This window comes from Phodopus roborovskii, unplaced genomic scaffold (genome assembly GCF_943737965.1).
Source record: "Phodopus roborovskii unplaced genomic scaffold, PHOROB, whole genome shotgun sequence".
Lineage (NCBI taxonomy): Eukaryota > Metazoa > Chordata > Mammalia > Rodentia > Cricetidae > Phodopus > Phodopus roborovskii.
In genome coordinates this window covers 51,162,305-51,187,179 of record NW_026126480.1, presented here as the reverse complement: position 1 = coordinate 51,187,179, position 24,875 = coordinate 51,162,305, and the positions used below count along the sequence as shown (strand labels likewise).

General features: G+C 46.7%; 1 protein-coding gene across 1 annotated transcript in view; it reads right to left on the bottom strand.

Moving 5' to 3' along the window:
• Shank2 (SH3 and multiple ankyrin repeat domains 2) overlaps window positions 1-24,875 on the bottom strand; it is a 420,233-nt gene that overhangs the window by 378,887 nt on the left and 16,471 nt on the right. Inside the window, exon 2 of the mRNA XM_051193484.1 lies at window positions 19,116-19,216. The gene's annotated coding sequence lies outside the window, so the exon portion shown is untranslated. The remainder of the gene's footprint in view (window positions 1-19,115; window positions 19,217-24,875) is intronic.

Sequence of the window (24,875 nt, the reverse complement as noted above, 5' to 3'; positions counted from 1 at the left end):
AGCTTCTCCTTAGAGTGAGAGAAGCATATATATCCAAACTGTATGGGGTTTGCTAATTGGGGGCTGTTGTTGTCAGTAAGTGGAAGGATCAGTAAGTGGTTGGAGAGAGGTCTCAGCAATGAAAAGCTCTAGCTCAGGTCCATTTTCCAGGACCCACATGGCAGCTCATGACCATTTAACTCTATTTCCTGGAGATTGAGCGCCCTCTTCTGGCCTCCATGGGCACCAGGCACACTCATGGTGCACACACATACATTCAGACAAACTCCTTACACATTAAATAAAGTAAGTGGGGGAAATCTTTTGCTAATTTGTGTAAACATAAAAAGCCAAGGGAAGCCTACCTGGGCCCTCCAGCTTTAGCTCTTAGTATCTCCAGCTCAGCCTTAGGTTCTGCTGTTTTGTTTGAAAGCAGGAAAATACAAACCCACCCCAGTCAGACTTTACAGAAGCCTGTGCTGAAGTATAAGGGACAGTGTACAGCCCAGCTCCCTGATGATTCACAGGGCAATGCTCAGATGCACAAAGAGGTAGGATAGTTCAGGCACTTTCTCAGTGATTGTCTAATGCCTGGACTTGTGCACATAACCTCTTGGCAGATAGGCAATCTATTCTTACTCTTGCATTCAACACAGGCATGTTCATGCAAACTGGGTTCCTCTGTGCTGGGCTGACAAGAGATGGTAGAGGGGGCTACAAAGAAATCCCTTGGCATAAAAATCTGTCCCTTGCTGATTCTTGGCAGTGGTGCTAGCAGCAGTGGCAGCAGCCTCAGTCGTGGTGACAGCAACAGAGGTTGACAGTGGACGGTAGTGACCACAGCCAATGCAGAGGCAGAAGTAACAACAGCCCAGCTGGGCCCAGGAGCAACGGGGGCTTTCAAACACTCCAAGCTTGACACTCAGGCATACACAGCACAGGGTGGCCCAGCTGCTTGTAGCCAATAGGACATGGAGTTATTGGTCCATGGCATACATTGCTGTCAATGATCCCTGGCGGAATGGTAGCACCTAGGGTGGTCTCTGCTGACAGCCTTCAGGAAAGAGATAAAGATGCCCACATACTGGTACCACAGCACCAGGGCAGGCTGAGGTCAGAATGGCCCTGCTGCAGCTCTGCCAGCCTGCATGGGCTACACAGCTGAGTAGTCCTCTGTGCAGCCAGCCTGCTCAGCCACTGCCATCAAGGGTCCTCACCATAGCTGCACAACCTGCTGGGCTAGACACCTGGTGCTTCTCTGAGGCTGAGGAGGTAAGCAAGCTATCTCTAAATCAACCTGTAAAAGGAGAAAAAATAACATGTCTGTGGAAGTCAGGCCCTTCCCGTTCCATCTCATGGAGGCTTTTGTACTGGCAGGAGTTAGTTTGGCCCAATGGTTCTAGCTCCTGAGGCTGCCCTGCTTTCAGCCCCAGCGGGGACAGAAAGAAAGAAGATGGGCCTGATATAGATAGATGTGGCCGATGAGCAATGGCTGCAGCTGGGTTCCTGGGCATCCAGGAACAGGTCTGAGGCAGGAGCTTACACTAAAGAGTGAGAAGGGCTTGTGATCCATTGGCTCCCCATGAAGGGAGCACTGGTCCTAGGACCCAGTGCAGAGCACAGCTCCCTGTCAGCCTTGGGAGACAGATGTGAGAGACCATTAGAACTTGAACAGCCAGGTGAGCTCTGCTCCAGTCTGGAGAGCAAATGTGATGGTTCCAGTCCCCAGAACTGCCCCAGGAAGCCCCTCTCAAGTGCATTATACTCCTAGCTGCCTGAAACAGCATTCAAAGACTTAAAGCAAACACCTGTGGCTATCTCCACCTCTCCACCTCCCCAACCCCAACCCTGACTACCTCCTCCAACCTGACCTCTGATTGGTTCTCTTTAAAGCTCACTTAGTGACTATGTCATTTCAGCTTCCCCATGAACCCACATGTCCATGAGTACTTTAGTGTGTCTGATTTGCTGCTGTCCATCCATCATAGGGGACACAATGGGCATTCTGTGGACACATGCCAGACAGGAGGTTAGGCTGTGGAGCTGATAGAATGCAATGAGGAAGAGATGGGCAGAGCATGGGCCCTGAATCTGCCCCCAGTGGAGTGTCAACTCCAGCTACAACCAGCAAGCCCAGTGTCCCAGACCTGTGGGAATGGTTTAGGTCAGATTTAGACAGAAATGCAACAAGTAGCAATGCTGGAAAAGGTACCATTTTAAAAGCTCATTTTCCAGATCACACATAGATGCACCACTCATGGGCTGCAGGGCTGGACATAAGCCAGAACTATGAAAGGAGCTCAACCCCTGGTCTTTTTTCCATAATAAAGAAGGATGGTGAGGATGTTCAGGACAGGCTAAAGTTGTAACCTGACTCCAAAAACAGAGCTGACATCCCAAAGCAGGGAGAATAATGAGGTGGGGTTCCCCAGTCCTAAGCACTATCAGCAACCTCTTCTTCCACAAGGACATCCCATAACATACCCTCGTGCTGACTTGGAGAAAACATGCATAAACAAGTAGGTGTCTAGGAAGGGTTCCACCAGACAGGTCCGCAGAGGTCCTAGGCTGGGTCTGGAGGAAGAACCAGCTGAGCTCCACCACCAGATTATCTGTAGGAGGGTAGTGGGATCCCAAAGGCAGAGACCTGACCTGGATGGTCCTAACCCTAATGAGGAGTGCAATGAACAGTTCCATGGGGACAGCAGACACCTGGCCACCTGACGGGCCTGGCAAACATTAATGATTAACTTTGAGGTAGGGCAGAGGGCATTGAGCACATTCACTTTCTAGTTTGCAGGAAACAGAAGTTGCTCTGTGAACAGCCAGCTGGCTACACGTGGCACACTTACACTACACATGCACTCATCATTTACCCCGCTCTCAAACAGAATAGGATGCCTTGCATTTTGTCTGGCTTCATTCTGAGGACCAGAGGCTGTCTTTGGTCCCTGGATCCCCTCAGAACCAGACTACAAAAGAGGTTGCTCAGAAACAGAAAGCAGGCAAGGCAAGACAGAGGAAGGGTGGCTTTGTCAACCCTGAGCAGTTGCTTTTAGTATAGCTGTTCTCTCCAGAGTAAATGCAGAGCTGTAAGCTCCCGGGCCAGTAGGGTCAACCAACACTCAGTGTGGGCCTCTTGCATTAGCCCTGCTGGGCAGCTATTAATAAGGAGAAAAGGAAAATCACTGCTGAGAAGCAATTTCCACAAAAATGATGCATTTTGCTACCAGTGCTCCAGGAACATCTAAAACCTAAAACTGACTTATTTGTCACCTGAAGCCCCTGACTGGCAGGTGCGTATGGTTTTCTACTCATTCATGTGCAGGGGGCATGAAAGGCAACCTGCAATGGAAGATACAGACAAAACTGCCCATGCAATGGCTGCAAAGCCTTTAGGGATCGATTCATAAATCTCAGGGGATCACAGACCAATTTCCAGTTCAAAATACACAGAGGTCTCTTTCCAAAGGCAATCTCAATGCCATGGGGTGAGAGATTTTATTTTGTGCATTCAAAGGTATGAAATATGTTGGTCCTTAAAGCAGGGAGGCCTTCCCTTCCCAAACTGCCTCCACGGCTTTGTGTTGGTATTTAAACCCAGGTCAAGGTCACAGTACGGGATAGAGGGCAGCCTACTGGGAAACCTGGAGAACTGAAGTCACATTTGCCAAAAAGAGCATTAGCCCCCTGGGGACCCATTAGAGAAGTCAAAGGTCAGCCACACTGAGGCCAGATCAAACCAAGCACCAGCTCCTCAGGGGAGTCTTGCTGGAAAGTTATACTCCTCCACCCCACTCCATAGTTGGGGCAGGTTGGGGAGCCTGCTCCACCTGCCCAACCAGAGCATTGTGGGCACAGCTAAATGAAACCCATATTATGGCCGTGTGATGATCCATCTTGAGTGTCAACTCCATGGGACTTAGAATCAACCATAGAGACAAACTTCTTGGCAGGTCTACAAGGGATATCCTAGATTAGGTGTTTTGAGATAGGAAGACACACCCTAACTGTGGGCAGCATCATCCTGTGAGTTCAAGTTCTAAACTGCAGGAGCCATGTGACCAGCTGCCTCCAGTTCCTGATGACATGCCTGCCCTGCTATGGTGCAAACCCTTCCGTCACTAAAATGCTTCTTGTCAGGCATTTGGTCACAGCAAAGGTAAAAATAACCAACACAGGATAGTCGCCCACTGTGCAAAATTCTAGAGGCATCTGTCCTGCTGCCTAAATGCCCCAATGTGCAGGTGAATGAGTACACTCTCCTACTTGCTCACTCAATGATGGCATGAAGACACAGACAAAAACCTCCAGGCAACAGTTGCAAGCTTTGGAGACCAACTCTAAAAACTTAGGAGGTCCACAAGCTGATATCCAGAGGTCTGTGAATTGAGTACTGAACTATGTGCTTCCTTTTCACATGACTTGGATAGAATGCTTTCTAAGGTTGGTTAAGGGGCTTTGGACAGAGCTCGGTGGCAGAAAACCTGCCTGGGTTCTTTCCTGAGCACTGTAAAACTGAAGTAAATTAAATATGGTACAAACAGTCCTGATTCAGTAATGGTCAATTCCTTTTCTTGTTGCTGTTACAAACACCTGACAAAGGTAACTAACTCCAAGAAAGCAGGGTTTACTTTCGCTGGCAGTTTGAGGGCACAGTCATCATGATGGGGAAGGCAAGGCAGCAGGGGTGTGAAACAGCTGGTTACATTGTATCCACCACCACCACCCTCAAAAAAGTAGAGAGATAAACAGTTGCTTTTCGCTTTTTAAACACTGTAGAATCCCAGAGCAGGAGATGCTGCCACCCACACTCAGGGTTTTATCACCTCAATGAACCTAATCTAGGAACCCCTCACAGCTATGCCCAGATGTACTTTTCTATGGTGATCCTAAATCCCACCAAGTTGACAGTTAAGATAAACTGTCACAGGGTCTTTAACAGATGTTAGAGTTTGGACACATTTACATACCAGCAGAGGGATGATGTGTGAGGGCCAGCCAGAAAACTCCATTAGCAAGAAAAGGAGAGAGGCTCAGGAGGAGCCAGACCTATAACACCTCCATCTCTCACCTTCATCCTCCAGAATGTGAGACAGTGATTCCTTTTGTCTACACCACCTGTCCAAGATGCTCGGAATGGTACCCCATACTGTCACAGCCAAAACACTGGCAAAATGCTCCATGAGAAAAGTGCCTTGGACATTCAGGGACAGACTCTCCAGCTCTCTTCACTGGGAATTTTGGAAATTTCCCTAAATGCTTTCTAAGGCACAGACCCCACGTCTGTCCCCATACTTGTCATTGCATGAACCAAAGTAAAATGTCCTATGAGCACCCTCTTCACTGATGCCCTTCCCCTCAGCCTGCTCCTCTCCCCCAATGAATGGGCTGCTGATTTCAAGCTGCTAAACCACCTAGTGCTAGAAAACTGCCTCCAGTGCGCGCGCGCACACACACACACACACACACACACACACACACACACTCTGGTCCTTCTCAGGTCAGAGGTCTGGGAAACACACCAGGAATGAGTATGCATGTCTGGTTCTCTCTATGACCAAATCCGCCTCAATGCTTTGCAAGGAAACTTCTCAGAGAACAGCTAAGACAGCATCTTCCAAGGTTACCTGGACTGGGCTGGCTTCTCCCTAGAGCCCATAGACAATCTGCCCAATGGGAAGCAAAGCTGACTGGCTGCAGTCAGCATCTTTGAAGGAAGGAGCTGTGTTCACATGACAGTGGTGGCAAAAAATCTGAAATGGCTCTTTATCCAGGAGAGAGAGTGGGGACATAATAGCCATTCAACAACTCTGTGTGTGTGTGTGTGTGTGTGTGTGTGTGTGTGTGTGTGTGTGTGTGCACGTGCATGTGCATGTATGTTTTCATGAATTTGTACATGTGTTGTTGGATGTGTGTCCATGTGTGGGTGTTGGTGTGGAAGCCAGAGGTCAATGTTGGGTGTCTTCCTCAGTAGCTCTCCACCTTATTGTTGAGGCAGTGTCTCCCTGCTAGACAGAATGACCAGCAAGCCCCAGGGATCCTTTTGTGTCTTCTCCTCCAGTGCTGGGACTACAGATATGTGGTACCATGCCTAGCTTTTTACATGGTCCTGGAGATGCAAACTTGGGTCCTCAGCTCGCATAGCAGGCACTATAGCCACTGAGCCATGTCTCTAGCTCTGCAACATCTTCATTATGCTAGACTCTATGGTCTAAGTCAGAAAACATGTGCTGTGCTGGGCGGTGGTGGTGAACGCCTTTAATCCCAGCACTCGGGAGGCAGAGGCAGGAGGATCTCTGTGAGTTCGAGGCCAGTCTGATCTATAGAGTGAGTTCCAGGAAAAGGCTCCAAAGCAATACAGAGAAACCCTGTCTCAAAAAACAAAGCAAAACAACAACAACAAAAACAGAAAACATGTGCTGCCAGATTAAATTATTTCCACTAACCACCACTGCCTAAGGGGTCCACCATGCTGGGCTGGTTTGTTCTACTATAAGTCTGGAGAATGGACTTCTTAGGAAGATTCTAGGTCAGTTGGAAAGAAGGATGGTAAGAGGGTGCTGTCATTGTCCTGGAAGCAAGTGCCATTCCTGGTTGATATCAGTAATGGGACAACCCATGTGATTGCTCCCATCCTTCCTTGGCCAGCATCGGGGCAGCCTCAGGCAGTTGTTTCATCCTCCACTCCCCCCATATAATGGAGAGTGCAAACTGTGCTTCTCCTCAGGTCCCAGCCAGCTTGTGCCCTGGCTCTTACTGCAAACAGACGCTGTGATGCCTAGGTTTTGTTCAGGTTTGCACGTTAGCTTCTTTACAGCAGAATTCAAGAGTTCCAGAGCCACAATGCACTCTGCTCTTGCCTTCTTCATCATGCACCTGGACCACCAGGTAATATTTCTTCAGAGCTCACCATCATGGTTGGGAAGAGGCTGCAAGGCAAAGGCTTAATGGAAGAGACATAGGAAATGATGAATAGAGCCACAGGCCATTGGTTCACCTCCTGCAATGCTGCCCTCCTGCAGCTCTCAGTCCTGTGTCCAGCAAGTCCCTGTGTCCAGCAGGCATTAAAAGTTCAGGCCACAGATGTCTTTCATGGACACTAAGGAACAAGGGACACCTTCATCATAATCATTCCCTCCCCCAGTTTGACCAGACCCTCTGAGACACGGCATTGCCAGCTAATGCAAGCAAGCAGGAAAGTGAACAGCCTGTTCAAGGACTGAAACTAATGGAAGTAATCATAATTTCCAGATAATTACCTACTCTGCATTGAAAGCCTGAGAGAATCTAAAGATAAACTGAATTAGCAAAAAAAAAAAAAAAAAGTCACCTTGTCAGACAGGTGCAAGATTAACATACAAAAAGTAACAAATGACAGAGAAACACCCACCCAGCCCTACAACACCAGGAGTCACTAAAGGCACCATTCATGTTTCGGGTATGACATGTACCCACACACTTGTGTTTGAACACTTGGATCAACCAACCACCACTGGAACAATAAGCACCCAGTCACATTTCTGCAATATCTGGGCTGGTTAATATATACTGACATTAACCAGGGACCTTGGCTACAATAGAGAAAAAGGCAGCCTTGCTAGGCTCTACTCTTGGTCCAGATGCTAGACCAGTACAGTGTGACTCATTAGCTGAGACCCCAAGCAGAAGGGTCACCCATGGGACCTCTACTACAATCATCTGCACACTGGGACCTGAGGCTGATGTACCTTCTAAATCGCAGTGCCCAGAGCTGAGTAAGGTCTCCAAGTTCTGGTCCCAGGTACACCATACAACAGACTTAGAGCTATAAGCTAGGCAGACAACTTAGTTAGTAATGTACTTGACATATAAGCACAGATCCCCAGCTCCCCTATAAAACTGGGCATGATGATCTTAGCACTGTGGGGGTGAGGGAGGGATAGAGATGAGAGGATCCTGAGGCTGGCTGGTCATTTGGTAAGTTGATCTAGAGCAGTGGTTCTCAACCTTCCTAATGATGTGACACTTCAATATACTTCCTCATGTTATGGTGACCCACAACCATAAAGTTATTTCCATTTCTACTTCAAAACTGTAATTTTGCTACTGTTATGAATCATAGTGTAAATATCTGTGCTTGTCGATGGCCTTAGGTAACCCTGTGAAATGGTCATTTGACTCCCAAAGGGGTCATAAACCACCGTTTGAGAACCACTGATTGAAAGTGATGAGCTCTGACTTCAGCAGGAGACATTGTCTCCAAAACTATGGTTGAGAAAGATAGAGGAAAACACCCAACATAGACCTCTGGACCCCACACTCATACACACACACACACACACACACACACACACACACACACACTCACACACATTAGCCTCAAAGGACAGAGAAGAGAAATGCCACTGGCATTTTAAGATTGAGCTCTGTGCAGAGTTCTTAATGCCTCCAAAAGCCACTGTCAGCCTGGCATGGAGTGGGATGACCCTCTGAGGGACACCAACTCTGGCCAGGACTGAAGAAGGCCTGCAGGCCCACGAGCTCTGACTGCCAAACACAGGCCTACCTGGGAACAGCCCTGCTGTGCCTTGTGGGGGCTGTGGCTGCCCAACCTGCCATCATCAATGCTTGATGACAGTATTTATGCCACGCTGGGTTTGGTTAATTCCTGTTTTTCAGACAGCTGTGGGAACCAGGATTCTCTGCAATCTGAATGCCAATGTTTTAGCTTTCTTCAGAGAAAATGTCTGGAAAGTATAAAACTCTCCAACTATAGCCAGTCATGGGCTGTGTCCTTGGTATCAGGCCCTAGGATGTGACCCAGCCAGCCCAGCAGCCTCCACACTCAACAGCCTTCATCTTCAGTGCCCAGAGCCCGAAGAGGGGAGTCAAAACCAAGCCTGAGCCTGCTCCGACTTCTCCCTACGAAACCTGGTCTTTGTTTATCTAAGAGCTTCTACCTGCTGGTATTCAGCATTAATAGTGACAGGGTAGGTGCGATGAGAACGCAGGCCAGTGTTCCCACAGAAAGCTGTGGAGGAGGTGGTGTGCTCTGGACAATTAAAATAGCTTTTCTTTTCGTGAGGGTGGGAACACACAGAAAGCAACAAAACAGAAGGTTCCCCCTGCCAGCACCAACGATGCTGTGGACAAGAGGTCCACAGTTGAAGTCTAGGTCTCTCTGTCTCTCTGTCTCTCTGTCTCTCTCTCTCTCTCTCTCTCTCACACACACACACACACACACACACACTGCACAAAAACAAAAGAATTAAATTGCTTATTAAAATGTATATAAACTTTTATAAAACACCTACAGATGGCATGTTGAAAAAAAAAACCTGTCAATTCACAATAAATAAACCACACCACACTTGCCCATGTGCCAACGTAGATCAAATTAATTTCAGCCTAGGAGCATAAACTTTTAGAATGTGCTAGAACTACAGCCCAGAGGAGTTGGCATTATCTCAGCTACCACCTTTAACTCTTTTTTTTAAAGGTTATTTTTTATTTCATGTCTATGCGTGTGTGCCTGTTGGCATATTTGTATACCTTGTATGAGCAAGCCTACAGACGCCAGAAGAGGGTGTCAAGTCTCCTGGAACTAGAGTTACAGATGGTTGTGAGCAGTCACGTGGGTTCTGGGAACCCAACCTGAGTCCTTCGCAAGGGTAGCCAATGTGCTTAACTGCTGAACCATCCCACGAGAGGCAGATGGAGATAATTTTGAATCTTAAGGGAATAGGCTGGGAGCCCCTAATGATATACTCACAGCTCTAGCTACAGCCTAAGGTCACTTACACCATTGTGCCTCATCCTGAAGGACTTGCAATACAAGTCCACCTTGTATTGCAATGCTCCCCCAAGGCTTTTGTTCTTGCCCTGCAGGTGGTGTCTTCTCCCAGCAGCCATCCTCTGTGCATCTGTATCCTGACCCAAGTCACTCACTATGGTCTCTAGCAATGCCAAGTCAAAGGGACCAGTTTACTGGCTAGAAGCCTCCACACCCTGCACTTATCTGTAGTCAACAGAGCCATGCCAGGGTCCAGGCTAGAACTGAACTCAGCACTGGTGCTTCTCTAACCCACACAGAGGAAACCCAGATGCAAGCCCAATCTGACAAGTCTCCATCTCCCGTGTTCAGACAGCAGTGGCAGCAGGCCATCTCCTAGTCTGCTGCTCCCTGCCAGGTTTCTCAAGAGTGAAACAACACAGACACACAGACACACATCAACTCACTTTCCAGAGACAGGAGTCTGGAATGCAGACATGGCCAGAGTGAGTACCTCCGGTGAGGATGTCAGGAGCCTGTGTGTGATCGCCAGGGGTCTCCTGTGGGTCACAACTGCTCCCATGGGCATGTCCATCATAGAGAAAGCAGATATTCAGCACTACAGCAGGTGGTTGATACCTCCATGGTAACATGGCCCCATCCCTCCATCCTCCCACCCCATCCTTACTCGGTCCCTCTGTGTAGGTCCATATCCCAGTCACCTCCTATAATCCAGTCCCTGTGTATTAGAATCCAGCCTACTGATGTCTTCATACCGTACCACCTCTTTAAAGAGCCAATCTGTAAACACAGGCAACATATGCACTGAGAAACATGGTTCAGGCCTTCACAGGCCATCACCCAGTACAACTGGACCAAGAGCAAGATCACACTAGCCCCACTGGGAACCTGAATACAGAGAGGTCCAAAGCCTTACCAATGTCCAGTGTGTCCCCAGAAACCCCAGGACAATGTGAAAAGGCAGATTCAGGCAACTGAGGGGCAAGCTTTGCAGTTGTGATCACCACCGAAGACACAACTGAGAATGGTTCTCTGTAGACAGCTCTCAGTTACTATGTACTGGGCACAAGCTTCCTACCAAGCTATACTACTACATAGAATATGCCAGCCCCTGTGACAGATGAACCCCAGATAGCTGGGCCCCAGGTAGGGCCCCCAGGCCAATGGGCAGATAGGCCCAGCCCACTGGATATCAGGAGACAAGTACAGCTATGGCAGCCCAGCATGGATGGAGGATTGTGGAGTAGACAAATCCTGGGTTCCAGAGGAGTAGCCATCTGCCCTAGCCAACAGTTGACCCTAGCTGCTAAGATGGACAGTCACACTGTGCGGGGCCATCTAGCCACTTCCCTTGGGAAGTGCTGTTCTGTGTTTCCATGGAGGCTCAGGCCTAAAGTTAGGTGTGAAGCTAACTTCAGAACTGTCCAGGAGGTGATTTTGTTTTATACACCATACCTGCTTGTAGTACTTTTCTGATATTCACCTTGAAGCTTGAACCCCAATATTTGTCCCTGGGCCATTTATTTTTCGTGTTACAAATGCTCACATTTGGTATTGAATGCTAAACAGCAAGCCTTTGTATCCTGGACAAATACACACCTGAAGGACTGATGTAGATGAGAGATTTTGCACTCAAAGACCATGTTAAGAAAGCTGGGGAATGACTATTAGTTAAAGCACTTGCCTCATAAATGTAAAGACTGGGGTTCAAATCCCCAGAACCCATGTAAATGTTGGGTGGGTATGATGGTCCTTCTGTAAATCCAGCCTCAGTGGTCAGAGACAGGGGAATCCCCAGAGCAAGCTGGCTAGTAGAATTAGCCATATTGATGAGCTCTGGGTTTGACTGAAAGACAGAGGCCTCCACACTTACAGCTGTGTGCCCACACACATGCAAACATGCATATATACAAGCACATGGAAAAGAGGAAAAAAAGAAAAGAATTTAAAATTATTCTAGAATACTCCAGAGAACTTCAGATTTCCCCTTGCCTTCAGTACAGTGAAGTAGATGAGAGAAACTCAAATATCCAGGACAGAGTGTTTTCTTAGATTCTAAGGGACTTCAGGTCTGTAGGTGAGGCTATGGCACGGCTCACCTAGACCTAAAATCGGAACACACTGGTAAATAGAGCATGCCAGCTGAAGAAGAGTAGTTTTGGAGACAGGATTCTAACATCAGAAATCCAAGCCACCAGTAGTGACATGATTTATGCTGAAGAGAAGCCTTGCTGTGGTGGGAGGGAGTAGGGAGGGGAATGGGGGTGACATTGGTCTTGCCACCACAACCACAATGCCGACTGGGAACTGACACTTTCTGCCCAGTCAAGGAGGCACCCAAGGGAGGGTCAGACTACAATCTACTAAATCAGACTGCAATCTACTAGTCTTCCCCCACAACCACCACCACCAAAAAAAAAAAAAAAAAAAAAAAAAAAAAAAAAAAAAACCTCAAAACTGAAGTACAGTTCCTGACTGGGCATTGCTTTAGCTCCCATGTACTGAGAAAATAATTATAAGTGGAGTGCCATGTGTCTTTCTGGGAAGCCTGTTCCATGTTCTTTTCTCTTCCTAGTGTTGCAGAAAACTCAGTACCTGGAGGATGAGGGGCTTCTATTCTGCCCAGACTAGAACCAGCAAAAAGAGGTAATGTGGCCTCATCTGCACACTTGTTTCTAGGGTTACTATATACCCCACTTGAGCAAAATTACCTGATTTCTAAAGGGTAGAGGAATGTTCTGAGATTCTATAATCTCTAGCCTGGGGCATCTTTAGCTCGCCACCCTTCCTAGCCAGAGCTTCCCTGTTGTTATAGAGACCCAGCGTGCAAAGCCCCCAAGTCCATCTTGCTCTTGTCTCTCCATGGAGGAAGAAGCCCTTGCCATGCAGCCAGCAGCTCAGGGCCTGATAGCCTCAACCTGCAAAGTACTCAGTGTACAGCTCAGCACCTAACTAAGCCTCCTCGCCTCACTTAGCATCTAAAACAGAGGAAGGCAGGGCTGATACCTGACCGAGAGTGCCCACATAGAGGAGGCCAAGTTCAAAAGCAATACCATGCCCACTAATGGCATGGAGGAGAGGTGATCCCTCACAGGGTCAGTCTGTGACAACTCAGCCCACCTCTTGCCAAGCCTTCAGGAACCAGGGCTCAAGTCTGAATCTTCTCTTTGGAGGACTGTGAATTCTGTGGGTGGCCCAAGTGCTGTGGAGCTGGGACGCCCAGCTCAGCCACCCTCCTGTCCTAGTTTTCTTTCTATTGCTGTAGTAAAGACCATGGCCAAAAGCAACTCGGGGAGGAAAGAGTTTACTTCATCTTACAGCTTACAGCCCATTGAAAGAATCGGGGAAGGTTAAGGCGGGAACCTGAAGGCAGGAACTGAAGTGGGAACAATTGGAGGAATGCTGCTTACTGACTTGTTCTCCATAGCTTGCTCAATTTGCTTTCTTACACACAACTGTCTATCTGTAACTCCAGTTCCAAAGAATCTGATTTTTTTTATTCTGGCCTCCATGAGTATTTCATACACATAGTTGACAGACATCCAATCAGGCAAATCACACACATAAATTTTTCTTTTTTAATTTCAGCATTTAAAAAAGTTCAGTCTCTTTAAGATAGTCAATGTCTCTTGAGTCCAAAGTCTCCTGTAAAAAATCAAAATCAAGTTAAGCTCTTCCTTATCCCAAAAGGGAAGAACCAGGGCATAGTCACAATCCTAACAAAGCAAAACCAAACACAGCCGTGTAAATGAAACCCTGTAACTCAACATCCTGCATCTGGGATTCACTCACCAACATCTGTGCTCCCACAGGCCTGAGCAGCTCCACTTCCGCTCTGCTATCCACAGCATACATAACCTGTCTTACAGACGCAGGCAGACTCCACTCCACAGCCGCTGCTGACCTTGGCAATCCTCCCAGGGTCCCCAGTGGCGGGGGTCCCCACATGCTGTTCCTTCACCACTTCATGGCCTCTCCTCAGGGACAATGACCTCCACACAGGGCCAAGCCTCAGCCTCTCTCCATGATCCCTCTAATCCTAGGGTCTCAGGAGCATCCCCCAGTTCCTAACCTGGAACAGGGTTGGCTACCATTGTGGGTAAAATAAGTAAGTAAATAAATAAATAAATATAAATAATATTTTTAAAATTCTCATTTTTTTCATTGGAAACTGTTTCCTTGGTATGAGCAGTATGAGAAGTCTCCAAGAAAGGCTGTTGCACCCTAAGAGAGCCACAGGAACTATCAGGGCAGAGTCAGGAACTATCCACCCCATATGTTCAGGCTGCCAGTCAAGAGAAGCTTCTCACTGTGTGGGCCACACCCATGGAGGTAGCAGTTCCTCTCCTCACTCCAAACCCATGAGCAGAAAAAACATTTGTCTACCTCCAATCCTTCCCCTCATTGCCACCTCATTGGCAATCACCAAGATGTAGAATCAACCCAGGCAACCATGAAAAAGAACAGGGCACGGATACAGGCTACAGGGTGGGTGAGCCTTAAAGGCACTACACCAAGTGAAATCATAGAGCACAAAAGGCCATACTCTGTCTAATCATTACTATGCAGTGTCCAGAAACAGGTTGGTAGTTACTCAGAGCCATGCGGAGGGTTGGGTGGGGGGGTTGGTGGTAAAGAGTGATTGTTGTTGAACTGGTTTTGTTTGGTTTTGTGGGGAGGCAAGAATGGTCTAGAATAGATAGTGGCAAGATTATACAGCATAGCTAAGAATCACTGACTTAGACACATTACAGCAGTAACTGTATTAGACATCACTCTCTAGAGGAACTGCACTGACAGGATGAGTACATTTTAAAAGATGATGTGTTATGTTGGCTTGCATGACACAGTCTGGGTAGTTCAACTATGCTCATCCAGAGTGATGGAGAATTCAGCAGCTGCTCAGTCAGCGAGGCTGGATGCTGAAGGCCTGGTGGATTCCTGGGGGGCTGCTGGGATTCTGTCTATGTCGGAAGCCTGATGAAGCTGGTCCTTGTGTTGGTAAAGGAATGCTACAGCGATCGGAAGATGGACTTCGCATTGAGAGTGATGCAAGAAGGCAATTTCCTTCATCCCCTCCTTCTATGTGGGCTGCTGCTGAAGGATGGCATCAAGCATCCCACTTCAAACAATCTGATCAAGAAAATCCTTCACGGGAGGGCTCAGAGGGTTGTGTCTCAGTTGATTCCAGACCCAGTTAGGTTGACAATCAAGCCATCACAATAACTTTTATGAGAATTTTATATCAATGTGTAAATTGCTAAGAAAAATAACTCTCAAAGATAAAACGATGCCCCTACCTTTTAGGAATATGGGCATGACTAAAGTAAAGCCCTGTTTTCCTAGCCAAAGCATACCCGCTTAGCTTTCTGTTGTCTTCTGGAATCCCCAATGTCCATGATTCCATTCATAGCAGCAGTCACACCTGCAGCTTTGGTGTGACTCTGCTTGTCCTAGACAGAGCAGCTGGCCAACATGTGTGGCCTGGATAATCAGAATCCTACTGATGAGGGTCAGTGTCCGTGTGTCATCTCTCCTTTTACAGTGACCCAGACTGCTCCAGTGGCATCTTTTGGTCCAATGTACAGTGGCTGCTCACAGTTCTTCTGTATCCCATCTCCTAGGGGCACAGCTGCTGGGCAGTGCACACTACTTTCAAAGGCTCTGGAACCCAGGACACCTTTGTTAGTGGATCCCCTCCATCTGTGATGTATTACTCCTAGCACAGGGCTCATGAGAGGGTGGCTGTGAACCCCACTTTATCTGCACAGGCTCCCATAGTCCAGTGCTCTATCCATACTGCAGGTTATACATCACCTCTTAGAGGTACTGGCCTCTTATGGGCAGGGTCTCAGGTGCCACATGTGGACTGGAAGCAAGCTCTCTTGCATTCTCGGGTAGAGGTCCAGACTGGATCACAGAGTCCAGCACTTCTGGGTAGAAGACTGCAACTGATCTCTATTTGTCTATTGTATTTGGCTCCTTGCCCATCTTTGGCCCATGCTGTTCTCCAAGAGTCCCTCATATTGATGGTCTGACATGCCTCATGTCATGGGCTCCAAGCTGCAGCACACAGAAAAGTATTCTGGACGTTTTACTCTATCTCTGCCTTACTGCATCAAGCCAGGCCCTTTCTCTGAACTGGAGGTCACCGCTACAGCTGGGCTAGCTGGCTAGTCATCTCTCAGGGTCTGCCTGTCTCCATCCCCAAAACTGGAGTTACAGACACATGTAGCCTTGTGGGGTTTAGTTTATGGGTGCTGGAAATTTAAACTCAGGGCCTCACCCTGCAGCAGGAGCTCTCTTACCCAATCTTCCCAGCCCCACCCTAGACATTCCTGTGGAAGATGAGGTGGCAGCCTCTACTTGGAGACAAGCCATGTATCTATTCTCCTATTCAGAGGACAAGGGGTGTTCAGTGTCCCTTCAGCGGCACCCAACAGGGAACTCTGGGAACTCACCTCCCACCTAATGCACTGTGTTCACAAAAGCTAACCCTTCCCACAGTCTCAGTATCCCAAAGATCGCAGGACAATGCTGCCTGCTGTCCTTGTTGCCCGCCCAGGAAACCACCATCAGGCGTTCCCACAGTAACCAGTGTGCTGTCAAGGGAACCTGAGTCTTCAGCACCAAATGCCCACACCTGTCTCCTTGCTGAGTGAAAGCCAGAGACTTGAAAAGTAGCCTGCCTCCCTACGATGCCCTGTGTGTCTCCTACAACCACTCCCCAAAGTACCAAAGCCTAGCCTTGAGCACCAGAGGTTTGCTCTTGGAAGTCAATGTCCCAACTCTGGACCTCCAGTAAGATCCATGTGAGCAATACCTTACTTCCCAGCCCCTCAAACTCCAGAAGAGAGCTCCTCTGCATCCCTCTGCATCCCTCAGCTCCTGTGGCCTCAAGTATCCATGAGTCATGGCTGCATCTTTTATCATCATTATCATCATGCATATTGTAACACACATGAGAACTGCTTGATGGAATCTGTCTTCTTCTTCTAACTCTATGGGGCTTCTGAGGACCAAACTTGGGACACCAGATTGCACAAGTCCTTTACCCACCTGCTCCCATAGCTGCACTTCTCTAGGCTCTACCTTGGCCTCATGAGACACCTCCTCTCTCACCAGGCTTCCCCCAGCCTCTATGCAAGAGCTCTGATGGCATTAAGAGACTATCAATAATAATCAGGCCATCTCCCCCACACAAGGCATTCAACCCAATCGTGTTGTCAGCTCCCTTTGGGCCACATAGGATCAAGGGATCAGGATTCTGTGAGTTTGAAGTCATTTGTCAACCTGTCACATGCATCTGATAGCAGGTCCCCCAAGGCAATCTCAGAGAGGACAAAAACAGTTCAACTTTGGTAGGTCCTTGAGCTCGGCCACTGCCATCCAGCTGAATAGCACTTGCTGAAAGAGGGTCATTGGCTCCCATGGTACCGAGTGACAGACCAGGTCCAGGCCCAGGTCTGGGCTCGGCCCGATTGTGCTCACATTGCATGGACAGCATTAAGACAGGAGAACAGCCCCCACTCCCTAGATCCAAACTTCTAAGAAGGCAGGGTCACATTCCCTGTCCACATTCCAACCAATCCTGGGTGCTCCAGGCTTCATCTCCCAGTGGGCCCCAAATATGAGTACAGCCCTAGGGACCAGCATGTCAGGCCCACAAATGCTGGTTACCCCTGACAAACATGTAAGGAAGTGCTGAACAGTAGTCTAGGCCCCAAGGAATCCTGGGATGAGTCATTCTCTCTTCAGCAAGACAGCCAAGGACCCAGGACTCTGACTAGAGTGGTGGTGACATCCAGCTACCATTTCCCTTCATTGGTGACATCCAGCTGCTGTCTCCCACATACAGCTCAACCATACCTGCTTGAGCACCCAGCCCTCTGCACATGAAGTCATTCAGCAGAAGCCACCATGAGGTTCTGAAGTGCCACCCAACCCTTCAGTTCCCAGGCCTCAAATTTCTCACGACAAAGAGGTAGGTCAACCTCCCACAGCACAAGCACCACAGTAGGCATGTTGAGGATGGTCAATTGAAATCCTTCCAAACAGTAGTGGGACAGCTCTGCATAACCACTAGGATGACAATCATCACACAGCTCCTCAGAGGTTAAACAGCACCCACTGCCAGGCATCTGCCCATGAGAAAGGATAGCACCCACCTACATGACACAGCTATATGATACACAATATGCCTCCAAATGCAATAACCCCCATAAGAGGGGATGAAGCTCAAATACACACCACAGAATGGAGCAGACATCAATCACTTTCTGGCCAGACCTGATTACACCTGTGTCAAGTCCCCAGTCAAATCCATACACACAAAAAGTCCGGGGCTGAGGGACTGAATGTTCAATGGGGCAGAGCTTCCTTCTGGGAAGCCACTGGGAATGGCCACATGACAGAGCAGAAGCCACCAAACTATCCGGCGAAAGCTGTTACAATGGAAATTCATGTTGTGTGTATTTTACCACAATCAACAAACTAAAATTTTATTTCTAGAAAAGGCAGTGGACAGGCACCAGCACCAGCCCTGGAGCCACAGTCTAACTCCTGAATGACAAGACCCTGGGCCCCCAACCTCCTCTTCATGAGACCGAGGCAGTGCCATCTCCACCCTTCCACATCTACTTTAGGACCTCTCTCCTACTCCCGAAAAGACCGTCCCAAGCATGGAGGACCCTCTAGGCTGATGAAGTGCTGGCAGGTATGTGGGACACCCATAGGGGGAGAACATGACTTGAGATGACCCAGAATGCTTTGGGAAAATGAAATATTCAAGATCATCTCTCATGGGCACATCCAACCTTTTGACATTGTGACACAACGCCACTACAAAGAGGAGAGATGAAAGCTACACAGTAGGGGCTGGGGAGTTGGTTCAGAAGATAAAGTACCTGCTGCCCAAGCCTGAAGACCTGAGTTTAGATCCCCAGCACCCATGCAAAGCTGTGCACAGCAGCACACATCCATAGTGCCAGTGAGCATGGTAGCACATATCTGTAACACCAGTGAGCATGGCAGCACACATCTGTAACACCAGTGAGCGTAGCAGCACACATCTGTAACATCAATGAACACAGCAGCACACATCTGTAGCACCAGTGATGGAGGGCAGAGAAAGATAATCTGTACTTCAGGCTTGACAAGAGGCCCTGTCTCAAAATATACACTGGGAAACAATAGAGGAAAGCTCCTAACACTGAACATGTGTGCACATACAGAGGTACACAATACACATATATCACATCACATCAAAAATCTATCAATATTTGGGGCAGGTTTATGGTTTTATATCTGGCAACATCAGCACTGTCCCTGTGACAGGACAGAAAACCAGGCTCTCACTCACCAGAGGTGTCAGCACACTGGGTCCCACAGGAAGGCTCCCTACAGCAGCCACAGTCTGTGCTCTGGATGGTCGAGATGGAGAGAGTGGAGAAGCTTCTAGACCTGTGAAGACAGGGGCAGGGCACCATCAGGTGGGACTGTGAGGGGCACAGGGTCCAACTTTCTACAGATTTGGGGCTTTCTGGGCTTAAACACCAACAGTTAATTTTTTTTTCTTTAGACAAATGAAAAATTGAGCTGGTTCCCTTCCCCAAAGCAGCTGGCCCCAGATGCTGGATGCAAAGCAAACAGGATTCTGGGAGGTGGGCCTGGAGGGGAGAGGTGGTTACATCTGTGAGTGTCCTGGGTTCTTTTGCTCCATCATCCCACACACATTTGTTGTGCAGCTATTTCTTCGGGAAGGCAGGAGGGACCCAAGGTGCCCTGAACACAAGAAATTAAAGCCGGAGAAGTTAAAAGATTAGCGAGAGCTCAGCCAAGGCTATATGAACAGTGACAGGTGCTATGGAGAGGAGACTTTTCAGTGGAGCTGCCTACAAGCAGTTTTCATGAGTCATCAGCCATACTGGGTGTGGGGCTTTCCGGTGATGCAGCTACCTTTAAGTCACCCATGCTCCTGCATATATAACTCCCACCCATGGCTCCTGTGAGAATCCCTTGTGCATCTTCATTTAAGTACCCTCACATACACTCCTGTTACCAAGCTCACTGGTCCACTGAGTTAGGGTGCAGTGATTGCTTTGGTCTGTGATTTAGTTATCGGTGCTCTATCTGAAGTGAGCAGACATTGCTCATGTTGTCTCAGGAACAATCACATAATCATGACAAACCTGCCAGAAACCCCAGTGGGACAGAAGAAATACCATAACAAAAGCCTTCTGTCTTCAGTCAAAGGACTTTTTAGCAACTCTGGCCAGTCCCTACCTGCCCCAGCAGCAAGCCCAAGTGAGAGCTTGGGTCTCTACTCTATGTGGCTGTACCAAGGTCCCCAACTCTGCCAAGCAGGGACATGGGGAGTGGGACATCACCACTGGCATTAAGGATCCTCTCCTCCCCTCCAGTATTGGCTTGGGCATCTTGGGCAGCCTGGGGCTCCAGGCACCAGGCTGCTGCAACATAGCTCTTCCCTGGTCCAGGATCAGAAGATAAGGAGAGGCAGAGCTGCCACCACTGTCCAGGGACAACAAGGCCACTCTACCAATGATATCAGTAGAAGTCATATAGAGGGCCAAAACTCCCATGCCTTCCAGTAGAGACAGAAGCTTCTCTGGGTGGGGATCTGTAGAGGCTGCGGATGGGACCAATTTGTAGGATGAATAATACAAACCCAGAGACATATATTGGGGTTCAAGCTGAAGATCAGAAAAGCAAAGCAGCCAGGCAGTAGCTCTTACCTCTACTAAGGCTGATATGGAGATCCTGTCTTCCCTGTAACTGGAAACTGAATTTCACATGAGACCCTTTATTTCTTCCTTATATGTGTCTCTAGTGCTAGGATTAAAGGTGTGAGCTGTTACACTTCTAGACTGATTCACTCTTGTGTAGCCCAGGATGGTCTTGGAATCACAGAGATCCATCTGCCTCTATCTCCTGAGTCCTAGGTTTAAAGGTGTGTGCCATTTGCATTTGACAAATTCAGAGAAAATACTCTATTATCTACTCTATCTTGGTGAGTTCGAAGTCTTGCGCCTAATTCAACTTTCTATTCTAATTTGTATTATCAAATTATCTTTTAATGTCTCCCCAACTTTTACACTTTACGTCTGGCAGGGCTCATGCCCACCTTCCCTATAGAGGCAGCATTAGAAGGCAAGAGCTAGCTGAGGGTGATGATACACATCTAAAATCCCAGCACCAGAGTTCAAGGCAGGAGGGTCAGAAATTCAAAGCCAGACTTGACTATATAGTGTGTTCTAGGCTAGCCTGGGCTACATTGGATCCTGTCTTAAATAAAAAGGAAGGAGGAAGGCAGAAGAAGAGGAAGAAGAGGGAGTGGGTAAACCCATGAAATTTCATACCAAGTTACATCATTATTAAATGTGTGAAAACTAATGCCAATAGAAAAGTCTAGAAAACAAATTGGGGAAAACAATGCCTTAAATATAAGGCATGGGCCATGAAAAAAGGGCTGGACTTCTCATCAAGAACCATGGAGTCAGAAGGCAGCACAGAACTTAGCAAGTGAAGACAGAGGGGACTGACAAATGCTCTGTGTGGGCGAAGAGCAACACAGAGCACTCATGGGATCTGGAGAGATGGCTCAGAGGTTAAGAGCACTGGCTGCTCTTCCAGAGGTCTTGAGTTCAATTCCCAGCAACCACATGGTGGCTCACAACCATCTATAAGGAGATTTGATGGTCTCTTCTGGCATGCAGACACATGTAGGCAGAATACTATATTCATAATAAATAATCTTAAAAAAAAAAAAAACAGAGCACTCATACGGATCTATCAGCAGCAGACTTGTTGTCAGGCTGGCCAAATTGGGGCCAGCAAGATGACCCAGCCAGGTATAGGCCTGATGGCCTGACTTAATCTCTGGAACCCACCTGTCTTAATCGGCTTTGATTGTGAACTTGACACAGCCTTGAGTCACCTGAGAAAGGAATATCAGCTGAGGGATTGCCCAGGTCAGACTGACTGTGCACATGTCTGTGGGAGACTGTCTTGATTGTTAACTGATATAGTAAGGTCCAACCCACTAAGCATGAGCCTGGGAGTTGTATTCCTCCATGGTTTCTGCTTCAAGTCCCTGCTCTGACTCACTTTATCTAAAGACTGAGACCTGAACATGTAACCCAAATTTGCTTTCCTCTACAAGTTGTATTTGGTCAAAGTGTTTTGTCACAGCAACAGAAAAGAAGCTAGAACACCATATCAAGCTGCAACCAACTCCACGAGGCTGTCCTCTGACCTCCAGGTATGCTCTATGATACATGTGGCACACTCACATACACATATCATACATATACATGCATGTGCATGCAATAGTAATACATGAAATATTTTTAAAAGATGGCTAAAGTAACCTCTTCAAACAAAGAAATGATTAAAGAAGAAGGACTATGAAGCAGGAAGGGAAAAATGCATATGATGAGCAAAAATATGCAATTTTCTAAATTTGTTTGACAATTACATTTTTTTTAAACTATAGCATATCTGATATGACTCTAAATGCATGTAGAGAAGATACTTGGCAATTATAACTGGGGAGGGCAAAGGGTCATAAAAGGACATAGTCCCATAGTAAGTGGTGATAAGGTTAGTGTATACAGTGCCTAGAGCAAACACTCGGTTGTGCAACAGACCCACTCAAAAACACTTCCTAAAGCAGGTAAGCAAAAATGAGACTCTGTAAATATTCACATAACCCACAAAAAGAAAGGAAAAGAGAACAGGAAACCCCAAAGAAGTAACAGGCCCTTACATGCAATAATTCCATTTAAATGTAAATGGTCAAAATTATGCTAATTAAAAAACGGTGGTTTGTTAAAAGACATAATTATATAAAGGCTACAAAAATTCACTTCCAATACAATTCCATTGGCAGGTAGAAAACAGAATGATGGGAAAACACTTTTTGCAACATAAATTCAAGACAATCAAGACAATAGTAGATCGGGCATACTTTATGAGAAAAAACAACAACAGAAAAGAATATCATATAATGATTAAAATGGTAATTGACAAAGCAGCAATTCTGATATATATACACAAAGAAGAGCAGTTAAGAGCGTGAAAAAAACTGGCAGGCTAATAGGAAAGAGGCAATTCCACACTTCATCCCACCCAGAACAACATGACACATCCTTTTCTATTGCTTATGGGAATCCACAGTTCTCAATGTATACATTACAAATGAATAGGAATCTCAAGCTCTTCATTCCTACATCAAGAAACTTGAAAGAAGACAGCAAATTTTACAAACACATAGGCAACTCTGATGGAACTGGAGGCCATAATATGGAGGAAATAAGCCAGGTACAGAAAGACAAATTCCACGTAGTCTTATTTATGGAAGTTAAGAAGTTGATTAGATTACAGAGGACCACAGAGTAGAATGGGGGTGTCAAGAGTCAAAGACATGGAGGAGGAGGGAGTAATGAGAAGATGGATAACAGACATCAGAGCACAGCATAGGAGAGAAGCAATTCTAAAGGTATAGAGCAAAATAGAACAATTACATCCTGCAGTTAATTATATGTTCCAGAATAACTAAAGAAGGTGTTGAAGGTTCCCAAAATATGGAAACAATAACATGAAAAGGTGGAAATGTTAATCACCCTGTACACTGTGCACACATCAGTTCTAATGTTATACCCCCCCACACAGAAAAAAGTTGAGGCATCAGCACAGACCACACAGACAACACACCCCAGGGACAAAATATAGGAAGTATCACCACAGACCATAGACAAACCACCCCAGGGATGATCCAGGAGGCATTAACACAGAACACACAGGCAGAGGCTATGGCACAACACTACAATCAACTTCATACATATATATTCCATAGGAAGAATGAAATAAGCCAATTCATCAAGAAATTAAATTACAGTGTGCCCAATGTGAATGGATAATTTGGATAATTCCCTATACCTATTAGGAAATTTAATTCCTAGTTTTAAAACTCACAGTTTAGTAGGAACAAAAAAAGGAGACCTCCAAATATACCTGATCTCACTGAGGAACTGCATTAAATATTTAAAGGCGAATATAAGTGAGAATGGGTAAGGGAGGATGAATAAGACCAAAATACATTAAATACTATGTAAAATTGTCAAACTGTTTATAAATATTGGTAAAAGAAGAATTAATAATTACAACTATATACAATGTCTCCTAGAAAACAGAAGAAGAGAGAATATGTCCCAACTCACTGTCTGGAACCCTTCAGTAAGAACACCTGTATCAACAACAGAAAAATAAGTAAATAAAGTTTATGAAAAACCTTGGTTATCAACAACACAGACACAACAACAATAACAAAGACAAGCATGAATTTCCTGGTGGGAACTCCTTGAAAATATTCACAAATGGAGCCGGAGCTACAGCTCAGTTGGTAGAGCTCTTATCTAGTATACACAAGCTCTCAGTTCCATTCCCAATAGTGCATAAATAGAGCATGGTGAGTGGTGTGAATAGCATTGTAAGCATAGCACTTTAGTGATGGAGGCAGGAGTATCAGAAGTTCAAAGGTCACCTTTGGCTACAAGTGAGTTCAAACTCAGCCTGGGATACCTAAGGTCATGTCCCTGCATGTCTCTGTATGTCTGTTTGTGTATCTGTCTGTATCTCTCTCTCTCTCTACACACACACAATACAATATTTATATAAAATATATATTATTAACTGTAATTCAGTCATATACAAAAATAAATATACACTATGACCAGATAGAATTTAGTCCATCATGCAAGGCTGGTTCAATATTTTGTTTTAAAAAGTCAATTTTTAAAAGGTGTCATCCTGAGAGAAAATTTCACAAAACTCAGCATCTGTGGCAAAAATTCTCCTAAAAATAAGATGAGAACTTTTGCAACTTAATAAACATTATCTACCAGGAAACCCATCACCTACCAGTCATCAAGAAGTCAAGGAAGTAAGTGCTCTCCTGGAAAGGCTCATGCCCTGAGGACAAGGTGAAGGCATCGGCTATCACTGCTGCTGCTGCTAAGCACAGCTCCAGGTGCCACAAGGGAAAACAATTAAAACCAGTCTAGAAGCAAATTGTCCATGCTTCTCAATTATAGGGAACCAC